The sequence below is a fragment of the Equus asinus genome, chromosome 4 (genome assembly GCF_041296235.1).
Source record: "Equus asinus isolate D_3611 breed Donkey chromosome 4, EquAss-T2T_v2, whole genome shotgun sequence".
NCBI classification, from domain to species: Eukaryota; Metazoa; Chordata; class Mammalia; order Perissodactyla; family Equidae; genus Equus; species Equus asinus.
Window position 1 is genome coordinate 120,977,602 of NC_091793.1, and position 12,149 is coordinate 120,989,750.

The window sequence follows — 12,149 nt, forward strand, 5'->3', positions numbered from 1 at the left end:
CCATCTCTGCCTTCTTTCACAGCCTCCTCCGACCTCCTGTTACCTCTCCCCACGCACACTGGGACCTCTAGAGCTGCATCAGCCATCTTTCAGTTCCTGCAAGGCTGCATCCTCCCTCTCCCCCATGTCTCTGTGTTTTTGCACATCCTCTTTCCTCTTTCTGGAATATTCTCCACTCTACCTTGCATCGTTTGTGATCTGTACCTGTTGTGCAATTTATCTACTTTAGCTTCACTTTTCTGAAAATGGCAATGTCACAATGCAAATATCTAATGAATATTATCTAATAATGAAATAAACCTTATCAAATATGTAATATCTAGCCAGAGAAAATTATAGATACTAGATGGGAAGCCAGTGGTTCCTGTTGTTATTGGTCATGCTGCTGTTCTGGACAGCTCTCTTCTCACCCTGTTTTGGTTATTTACTATCAGCATAAATAATGCAGTGTTTATATTTTGATCTTTCTTTTCTCATTTGTATTTTATTGATATATTTTTTTCAAGGCATAAGAAAAAATAAAGACCAGGATCTTGAAGATTAGTGGCCCAGTGCTTAAGCAGTGGTGGGGGATGAAGATAACATTTCAGGAGAGAAAAAGCAGCTTGTATCAGCAAGTGATTTCGCAAGGAGATTTATGTATCAGATAGTGTTTGTTATGGAAAAGAATTAAGGTCTTTAGTCAATCACAAGCCCTGAGTGCTACTAGGTCTCATTGAGGAATCTGCCATTGTCATCCTTGTGGATACACAATGACAAAGGGAATTTAGCGCATTTGGATACAAATATGAATAATAAAAAGTTTGTTTTCAAATCAAAAGGAAGAAAGTGAAGATGGATTTGCTTGATGGCCTACTAGCTATGGAAATTAGAGGTTGGAATGAAACTAAGATAATTGGCATATTTGTTAGGTTACAATAAAAATGTGGTAATTTAACACTAATCCTGAAAAAGCGATACAATGTTGCGAAATCTTGATAAGAGGGGCAATAGGGAGTATGGAATGAAGTAAACCTAGTGCCATAGGGTAAACCACATTCTTAAATGATGAGTTAGAAGTCATAAAAATACAAAAGCAATTAACCTATTCTTTCCTATCCTTAAACCTTATGTTTGAAACATTCTTGTAATTTTAAGCTTTCAAAAGCAGTTCTTGTTCGTTGCCTGCTTCCTCCTGACCTTTAAGGAATCTGTGGTTAAAGCTGCACCTCCATATTTTCCCATTTTAGAGCTATCCAGCAGAGCTGTTCTTTAGTCAGTATAATGCCTTCACCTCTTATTCTCACTTGACCTGAATTTCTTTGGTGATCTTTCTCTCCCAGAAAAACCTATTTCAACCTTTGGCATCAAACTCACTCCTTCTGTGGGCAAGTAAAATAGTAGCAAAGTATCAGATTCCATTCACCTTAATCTCCTTGAAAATCCAGCTCCCTCATTTATCCATTTATCATCCTCGAAGTGGAAAGTAATCAGTATTGTCATTTTTATTAAGATTCACTTTTCATTACCATTTAAAGAACATCAAAATGAATGTATCACTGTCCTTTTGAGATGTGAAGTCACCAAGTTATTATGTGGCTGGCTGTAAGCTAACGCTGTATATTTTATTTTATTTACCTGACTTGGGTAACTTCTGGTCTCATTTAGACAATGTAAAAGCTCATTTTACTCAATATTTTGGTCCCTATATTTGCCAAAATGATGTTATCTAATTCAAAAGGAAAATATGTCCAATTTTTCATCTTAAGTCCACTGGACCTTTATTGGGTATTAATCTTATGCATTTTTGCTCTAAGTAATTTTATGCTGTCTAAAACTTTGGGGACTTTGCATTTAAATGTGATTCTAAAGTTCCTAGTGGAACTTAGGGAAAAAAGTCCCAAACGTTATCAATCAAATCTGTCTCTACCTTTTGACAACTGCTGCTGTTTGCAATATCAATTACACTTAGTGAGCCAGGAGATGCTGCTCTTTCCTTTACACTTCACCTTTCAGGGTGTATAGATAAAGCAGTCAGGGAGCTTGCCAGCACACAGGCCCATGACCATGGGGCAGACCATTGATCATTCCCTTTCTAGTTATTCTCTTTCAGCCAACTGACCTAGGGTAGTCACCTTGACCCAAGGTCAGCCAGTCTGGGTGATAACCTTTGCCTGACACTGACAGGAAGAGATGTGTTTGGAATATCAGATTCTCCCCTAGAACTTTTCATTAGAAAACATAGGCGATCCTTGCAATTAAAAATGGAGGATGAAATGAAAAAGATGCAAAGAGGGGCACTACATGGTAGGGTTGGGGCCATGAGGATTTACAAAAAACCGAAATTATAATCTAGCACGTTTTCCCAGAGATGGAATGAGAGACCACGTGACCTCTAGACGTGACTAAAGGTCAGTTCCTTGAGCTGCCTGCGTGTTTGACTACAGTCCAATTCTGATTTCAGTTTACGCAGCTTTACAACCCTCTCTCCCCACCCATTATTCCCCCTGAGGTAACTTGAGTTCCTCACAGTGGAAAGAATTGGCCAGAAATAAATGTAATTCTTGTCACTTAGACCTTCCTACTTGAGCAGGCTATCACTGCGCTCCATCTTACGCTACTGCTCTGTGCGTGCAGTCGGTGCACACTGTGAACAGGGATCTGACAGGTGGCCGTTATCTGTTCAGGGACTGTCATGCTCTTGCTGCTTCCCTTTGGACAGCTGGTCCCCAGAGAATTGTAGCACTGTCAAAATCTAAACATGGCTCAGCTCTCCTTACCTGTGCTTATGTGAGAAACACATGGTCTCTTTGCGCTTAATAGGGGATCTAACTTTTTCTAGAGTTGAACTGCATGTGTATTTCATGCTTAGTTTCCCCTCAGTGAGGAAAACACCACCAGCTGAGTTTGCTTTTGGGGTAGTTGAGGGCCAAAGGCCCTACTCCGTCCCCATCATGACCTCTAGCCTCCAGGCTTGTCCCTTGCTTGCTTGAAAGGTATAAGTCCTATAACTCAAGACGCTTGGCATTGTTTAGGGGAAAGTGTAGTCCTCTGCTAAGCTGCCCTCCAGGACATGGGCGTGCTGGCTCTCCTTCCCGTCTCCTGACATTCCTGTGCCTTTCCTCAGGGCTGGTGCTGTGATATTGTGATGTAATAAAAAATATACATTTGGTCTTTGTCCCTGGTTCTGGCACAGAGCTCCTAAAACTCTTGTAATTTCCTAAGTGACATGAGTGTCATTTTGTATGCTAATGAGATGACTGGTGAGCCCTAGATAGCTTCAGGATGGGGGCTGTTTACCAAAATGACCAAGGCAGTTTAGACACTCACAACTTTCAGCCCCACCCCCTGACCTCTGGGGAGGGGAGTGGGGCTGGAGATTGAGTTGATCACCAATGGCCAATGACTTAATCAGTCATGCCTACGTAATGGAACCTCCGTAAAATCCCTAAACTAGGGTTTGGAGAGCTTCTGAGTTGGTGAACACATCCACATGCTGGGAGAGTTGTGCACCCTAACTCCATGGGGACAGAAATTCTTGTGCTGTGGACCTTTCTGGACCTCACCCTGTCTACATCATCTGGTTGTTCATTTGCATCTTTTATCATATCCTTTATAATAAACCAGTAAATATAAGTAAATGTTTCCCTGAGTTTTGTGAGCCATTATAGTCAATTATTGAAACCAGCGGGGAAGTTTGTGGGAACTCCTGAGTTGGACAGAAGTGTGGGTACCCTGGGGACCCATTACTTGTGATTGGCGTCTGAAATGAGGGCAGGCTTTTAGACTGAGTCCTTAAACCTGTAGAGTAGGACACTAACTCCAGATATTGAATTAAATTGTGGGACACCTAGCTGGTGTCCAGAGAGTTGGAAGAATTGGTTGATGTGGGGCAAAACCCCCTCCACACACATTTGACAGCAGAAGTGTTGTGAGTAAAGTAACTGTTTTCCTTTAACAGTGAACATTTATGACATACCAAGGATTCTGGGCATGTGGCAGACAGTACTAAACTTGAAGGTAAATCAGGCAATTATATAAGGTAAAAAGGCAATTATATAATGAGCCTTTTATTAGTTAGGGGCTTCATTCTACCTGTGAGCTTCATTTTTCTTACTTAGGAGAATTGCATTTCATGGAGAGAGGCATCTGGTAAATATGTATAGGGATATAAATGATTCCCTTAAGTAGACATTGTACTTTATCTCATTTAATTCTTATAAGAATTCTACTGGTAGGGATTCTTACCTGTATTTTATGATGAAGAAATCGAGGCTTAGACTCATTAGTGGACATTATCCAAGGGCTGTTAAGAGGCCAATTTGAACCCACATCTGATTTGTTCCAAAGTCTGTAATCTTTCCAACTTGCCATAGAGATATTGGAATACAAATGAATTATCCTAGCATTAGTTTGAAGTGCCTTTAAAATTTCCATTTAGTTTCTTTCTCTTTTTTTGTAAAATTGAATAAAAAACTTAAAAACTCATCTTCACCAGCAAAACTCTTTAAAAAAATTTAAAAAACCCATCTGCACTTGGAAGCATTGGCCATGGGTAACAATGGGCTTCTGAGGGCATAGCTCATTGCTCCTAATCAGGTGACAGAAAGGATTTTTTTCTATTGCTTTGGCTCTAAGTAATTGCATAGTTGTCTATTTATCTGAGCAATTAATCGGAGACCCAAGCAGTCAAAGCAGCAGCCAGAATTCCTATGTTGGATTTCCATGTTACATTCACCAATTCTCCACACTTTAAATGATTTCTTACCCAAGCGGTGTAAAACCACATGAATCATATGACGAGTACTAGCTATACTAGGGACCGTTTACCAAGCCTGGAGAATGCATTTCAGATGACTTAGCAGGAAATATATAAAAAAAGGATTACAGTAAAGATATTTTTAAACTGAAAAGCATTCAATAGTTTCTATCTCTGGAATGCCACTACTAGGCCTTACATTTATAGTCCAAAAATTCTGTTTTACAGGAGCAATGGGTGTAATATTCTATTAATTTAATAAGAAAGAAAGCTTATGTGAAAACATCTTTGTTTAAAAACGTGCGCTTTTACAGGACCCAGAATCAGCACAATGGACATTTTCCTTAGTTGTCTGTGGATGGGTAGGAAGCAATGACAGACTCATGGCATCTATTAGCCAAGATTCAAAAGACAGAACTACCTTTGACCGAAATGTTGAATGACAGGTTTATTTTGAATGGGAAACTATTTTTGAACATTCGAAATAAATTACACCATCAACCAGTAATTAAAAATTCAATTATTATTGAGTTGCCTAGAGCATCCATCAAGACCAAATTGACTGATTTTAAGGAACTTGAATTTTGGAAGCTGAATGACTCTAGCTACCTCAGAGTCTACTTTTATTGAAGCTGACTTATTTCTTAAAGTTGGTATAATTTCTGAGTTTTTTAGAATTTCTTTATTATCCTATGTTTTTTCATCTCAAAAAGCAGGCTTTTGTTATTTTGGTTTACCATTATGCTTTAGGATCTCCTAAAAATTATGGGTGACTCCATTCTCTGAACCAGACTTGGATTCTTTTAATTGCAAAGAGAAGTAAATATCAGGACAGCAACAGACAAACACTGGTCAAAAGGTTTCATGTGACCTTTTATTCCCTATTTTTAATGCAGTACTCAAAGCTTACTCTCAGCTCTCTGCTGGAAAGTGGAAGATTTCAAATGTCTGAGGGTCCTGTGTCAAGCCTGTGTTAAAAGCTAATGTTTGCAGTGGAAAATCAGAGGGCAATACAAAAATTTACTGCTCGATGATTGTGGAGAATTTCTGGAACATCCTTTTCCAGCAACTTATTTTAACCTTATCAAGGTCCAGAGATGGCAGAAGGTGTGACTGGTGAAGGAATTCTACTGAGATTCTCTAGGTCTTAATCCTATTGACTCTTTGAGCATCTCAAACAAAGCAAAGTGCAATGCCTTTAAAAAAAGGACAAGCATTTGCTTAAATAGATCGAGGCAACTAATATCTTATAGAGTGGAGTATGCCTAAACCAGGGTGTGGGATTTCTGTATGTCTCTCTTTCTCTCTGAGGGAAACATATAAGAATCTTACACGAAAGAATGCAGTGGTCTTAGGTAATCCATACTGGAGTTAGTAATCATGAGTTTACTAATATTTTCTTTTCCCTTAACCAGGAAAGAAAAATGATATGACGTGGCCATAGAAAGTTCACCTCCACAGGGGTACATCTTCTCTCCCAGACAAACTCTCTATTATACTTTATTATTCCTATTTTACTGTTGAGAAAACAGGCCTTTTTCTCTGTTTTCTTTTTACTTATGAGGAAATTGAGACTGAGAGAGGTCAAGTGAAACTGCCTAGGATCGTATACCTGGTTAATGGTGGGACTGCTCAGATTTGTCTAACTCCAACGCCATGTGCTTTTCTTATACATCATCTCCCGGGACAAATTGCTCAACCCTCTCAGCCTCAGTCTCTTCACCAGTAAAACAGTGATGCTCTTACCTGCCTTGATGAGCTGTGGTGAGGATTAGAAATAACTGATATAAAGTTTCCAGTGCAGTGACTGGCCCACGGTTATGCTCAATAAGTGAGAGCTTTTACTATCAGTAAGCAGGTAACAGGTTAAGTGTCCCAACGGGTAGGTGGGCACAACACAGTGTCAAGATAGTCTAGTAGGAGGCACTAAATAGAGGTCTAGGAAGTCTGAAGACTGTAGTAGGAGCATTTAGCTCATGGTACAGCTGGACTGAGAACAAGCAAGAGAATGGCCTAGTTTTACAGAAAATGAAAACAGGAGTGTAGACGGTAGATGACTAAACTCACTCAACAAGAACGAATTCGACTTTGAATGAATTTTCTTGGAAACAATGGAACACACTCCTGTAAATCTGTTGGTATTGTTCAAATGTTTGATTGCTAAATAATTGAAATGATTAAATTTAAAAGAATATATTTGCTAATAAAGAATCCAGTCATTTTTTAAACCATAAGCATGAGAACAACAGAGGTCACTTTTTTTTTTTTATCATGGTTTGGATTTGGGATTAAAATAATTTTTAATTTGTTATTTCACATGCAATCAGGACTAGAATTTTCTTTAGTTTTTTAATGCAGTGTAACACAAGTTTGACATTTAAAAAATATGATGATGTATGACAGCAGCAAGAGCACTTTTGTATGTGACTATATAACCTGTCAAGGAATTTGCATCAGGCCTTTCTGAAGTGCTGTCATTCTCATTCACAACAAAGGCCCTTAAGCCCCTCACTGTCCCACAATAAAGGCTGTCACCAAGTCAGCACCAATTTTGTCTGTGTATGAGTAGGCTGTGATACTGCTGATGCATGTCAAGCTCTTGTTAAATTCCCTGTGGGTCAACTACCTAATGTTTCTTCTCAATGATTCAATCATAAAGCACAGACCCTGAAATACCTAGAGAGTGTGGCAACTGGCATCTGTGTGATAGATGTGTTAGAAGCCTGATGAATGGGAATAGGAGCCAAATTTAATCCGAGTACTAATGAAAATGAATTAGTGAAAATTTCTATAAATTTATTTTGTATATTTGTGCAATTATACCAAAGACATTTGGTTTGATTAGTTACTGGCCCTCTTCTGGATACAATGGGATGGTTTCAGAGTCTCATTGAACGGATTCCAATTGTTATTCATTGATTATTTCATTCATCCATCAAACTTTCCTTGAGCCAGCTGCTGCACTAGCACTGAAGGTACATAAAAAACTGAGATGTGGCCTCTATACTCTTGGGTCTCACAGACTATTAGGAAAAGAAATTTCATTGGATTAACAAAAAACAGCATTATTCTGTTTTTGAAATTCCCCCTTTTCTTGATCCTTTAAAACAACTGTCCTGGCCTTGCTCAAAAGGTGTCATGGATTAAATATGCAGTGTTTGGAAGCTGTGGAAGAGGAGGAAAGCCAGGACAATGTTTACTTTCTTCTGTTCTATTCCCAATCTGTATCATGCTGTTCCCTTTCACTCTGAGTTCCGCTATATTTCTTACTACGAGTCAAAGACTGGAGGCTCTCTTTGTGCTAAGATAAATTTCTTGGCTTTAGGATTCTTCTTTCTCAGTAGAAATTGCTGCTCCTCAGTCTCTACTTTCACCACTTTGATGAGGAATTCCCTTCATCACTTCCTAACTGTAGGGTCTGAAGCAATGCCTCTAAAATGAACTCTTGCCTCCCCGGAACCATAGAATAATTTAGGAAAGACATAAAGCTGTGATCAAATCTTCCTGTGTATGTATTGTGTATATTTTCACTCTATTGTTATACTCTATTACCCTTTCAATTGTTATATAAGTATATTTTATTTTATGTATTATAGAACTAGTATCTGTTTATTAGAGAAGATTTCGAAGAAAATAGAGAAGAGAAAATAGAAAATAAAAATGTACCTGCCACCTCAATACCCAGACATAATCACTGCTGATATTTTATAGACTGTTATTCTAGCCATCCTTAAGGCTCTTATACACACCCGTTCTTTTCCTTGAAACAAAATTGGGATTTTTGATACAAAAAAATATTCTAGAAGTAGAAATGCATGGTCAAAAAAAACTTGAACACTTTTAGACTTTTAAAACATGTCACCAAATTGCTCTCCTGAATCAGTGTAGCAATTTGTACTCTGATCAGCACTGTGCATAGTGGTTGTATTTCTGAATTTTCCAAAATGAGATTTCATTTTTTTTTTTAAATGTCAATTTGATAGATGAGCTCTTTCAATTTTTACAGGCTCTTGGTATATCCTTGGGCTTCTGATTGCCCTTTGGCTCTCTGTTAGCTCAAGACACTCTTTACGATGCTTATCTTCCTGCCTGAAACCCCTTTCCTTATCTAAACTTACTCTGGCTTCTTGAGATCTAGTTGCTGTTGCTGTTGGTAGTTGTTTGTCTCTTGGTTTTGTCTTACGCCTGCAGTAGATTTCTCTGTCACTTTCTCCTTTTTCTGCTGAGAAAGAGACCTGCTCACAGGAAGGCCACCATAGCTAGCACGGACTTCTAGTCTCTTTTTGCATTAATCTATAAAAAAAGCCAATATTCAGTGCTCACTAAATTGTGCATAACTTTCTAGGAAAGTAAAATCCCATCCTTACAGTCATTCAGTTGATTGTCCTTGGCCCTCTGAACAGGACAAACGTGATACAATGATTTTCATCAGGAAAACAGAAACTCTTCTGAGTATTTCAGGGAGGATGGGATTTAGTTCAGAGATTTATGAGCTTGCATGACTGTCAGAAAGATTAGAGAAGCAAAGGTCAACAGCCATATAGAATATATAGGAACCTCTGTGTAGAGTATCTGTATTTGATGACACACTTGGTTAGACTAAGGTCATTTCCATAGTGAGTTTTCATCGATTTGTTTGTATCTTAGTTAGTGTTTGGTTCTTTTTGTGAATCATCATTTTCTCTTAGAGGCTAAGCATTTTTGTTTTAAAAAAATAGCCACTTCACCTCTCGTGGCACATTAAGGTTGGCCTACCTGCTGCTTTTGCTATTCTCTGACAGGCAACAGCAATATTATGTTTCTTGGCGTTGTCTTCGTGTGCCTTTATGCTGCTCCTCCAGGCCTCCTTGTTTGCTGTCACCCTGATTCGAGCTGCTGAGCCATAGCTTCTTGATATTTGGCTTGAGTCCATCCTTCTCTAATATACACCCTCGGATGGTGAGTTGCAGTGAGCAAAGCTTTAGTTGCCGTGAACTGGCTGTGCTCCAGGCCGCAGCTGCTGATAAATCTGCCTTGGCATTTGATGTTAAGTATAGCTCTCAGATGATGACTGTGGTTTTTGAAGCTGCATGCAACATTTTGATAGGCTGTTATTATAAACCAGCACCTAAGACTAGAAACAGGAATAGGAAGGAATTTTCCATGCATAGAAGCCCGTTAGCAGTGGTTGTCCTTTTCCGCCCTCATTAATGTAGAATCTAAAGATTTTTTTTAACAGAATGTGATCCCCAAATCGAAAAAGACAGGCTAGGGCATAGTCACCCTCAGGGTGACTTAAATTTAAGGGCCTTTGCAAGCGGCATTACCAGAAAACTCAGACAGCCTTTGACCTAGGATGTCCTTGAAAATGTGGATAGTTGCCTATTATGCATGCCCTCAAGAGAAAGTGCTGCCTGATGTAGACATATGGGAAACAAAAGTGCCAATTGACTCCAGCAGTTATCAATACCCCTCACTTTTATGAACTTTAGCTCAGTGTTTCCCAAAGTGCTCTACAACCCTTGAGCCTTGAGAGGTACTCCAAAAAAGCTTTTCATGGTCAATATAATTTGGGAAATGATGTGATCTTTGCCTATATTTGAGAGTCACAATTGACATTTTAAAACTTATGCCAAGTCCTGTAATAAAGTCTACTTAATTTTGTTTAACCCAGCATCTCCCCACCCCACTTTTGTTTCGATTACAGACATTTTTTCTTCTACATCATTTTGAAAAAAGCATGTTAAAAGCTGGGATTTCTTTTTCCTTCCATTGTCTCCTGTGGCCAGTTATTTTATCCTAGATGCCTATGCCTGAGCTGCTTCTACTTGTTCTGAGTCATTGGCCACTGTGGCAGTCTAGTGCCTGAACTCCTTCTCAAAGAAATTTTTCTCTTGCTGATTTCAAGATTTTTCTTCTTGTTTTTGACTTTCAGCATTTTTACTGTAACATATTCATTTGTGGATCTCTTTTTGTTATCTTGCTTAGAGTTCATTGAGCTTCCTGGATGTGTAGGTTATTATTTTTTAATAAATTTGGGAAGCGTTCAGCCATTATTTCTTTGAGTATTTTCTTCTCCTCTCTCTCTGTCTCTCCTTTTGCTACTTCCATCTATGAGTATGTTGGCATGCTTACAAGTGCCCATATTTCTTTGAGGCTCTGTTCATTTTCCTTCATTCTTTTTTCTCTGTTCTTCGTCTTGCATAATCTCTACCAAGCTATCTTCAAGTTCACTAATTCTTTCCTCTGCCAGTTCAAATCTCCTATTGAGCCCCTGACGTGAATTTTATTTCAGTTATTATAGTTTTCTGTTCCAGAATTTCCATTTTGTTCTTTTTTCTGATTTCTATTTTTTTAATTGACATTCTCTGTTTAATGCAACATTGCCATCATACCTTCCTTTACCTCTTTAGTCATTCTTACCTTTAGTTCTGTGGACATATTGATAATGACTACTTTGAAATCGTTTTTCTTTTAAATCTGACATCTGGTCACTCACAGGCAGCTTCTGTGGCCTGCTTTTTTTCTGGTGTAATACTTTCCATCACTCATAATTTTTTTTGTTGGAACCTAGATATTTTTGGTATATTGTAGCAGATTTGAATACTGCCCTCTGCTCTTCTTCTTGTTTATTTGTTTAGTGACTGCCTGGATTATTTTAATGAAGTCTATATGAAGTCTATTCCCCCTCCACCCCACTGTTAAGTCTGATATTGTATCTCAGGGAGGGGCAGCTTTGGGGTGACTCACTCTGGGGTGACTGTGGTCTCGGTAGGGCTCTTGTTCGCTCTTTTGCTAACCACATCCAGCTGTTCAATTCACCAACTGACTGAAGTTAGTGACTGATTGCTCTATTGTTTTCAGCAATGCCCTGGGGCATAAATTCCTACATAAACCGATCCAGTTGACTGTGGCTCCTTCATAGTTCCTGAAGTCAGTGTTTGATATTTTCTGACCTAGGTTTTCTACTGCAAATTAGCCAGTTTACAATCTAGGTTGTATCTTTGTTAGATCCATACATCTTCTCCCACCTGCCTTTCATCATAACCTCCACTATTCTTGAGTCCTCTTAGGCTTAAACTTCTTCATATTCTGTCTCAAATGAAGTTTGTTCCTTTGGGAGGGATTAAGAGCTGATTTTTACAGCCTGCTTCTCCCTACAGACAAAAGCTCTGAGCTAGGGCTCAGGGACTTGGCTTGGGGCAATGGCAAGCTTCTCTCAGAGTGACATCCCTGCTCTAGGGGATGAGTCTTCAGTGGAGGGGGATCAGCATCCTCAGGTCCTCTTGGTTTGCTTTCTTGGTTTGGAACCATCATCTCATGAGTTGGGGAAAGAGCTGTTGGGGTCCCAGGATTTTCACCACACCATGCTCAAGGCAGAGCCTCCATTCCATGAGTAGGGTTTAGACAGAAAAACTAAGCCCTCACCTCG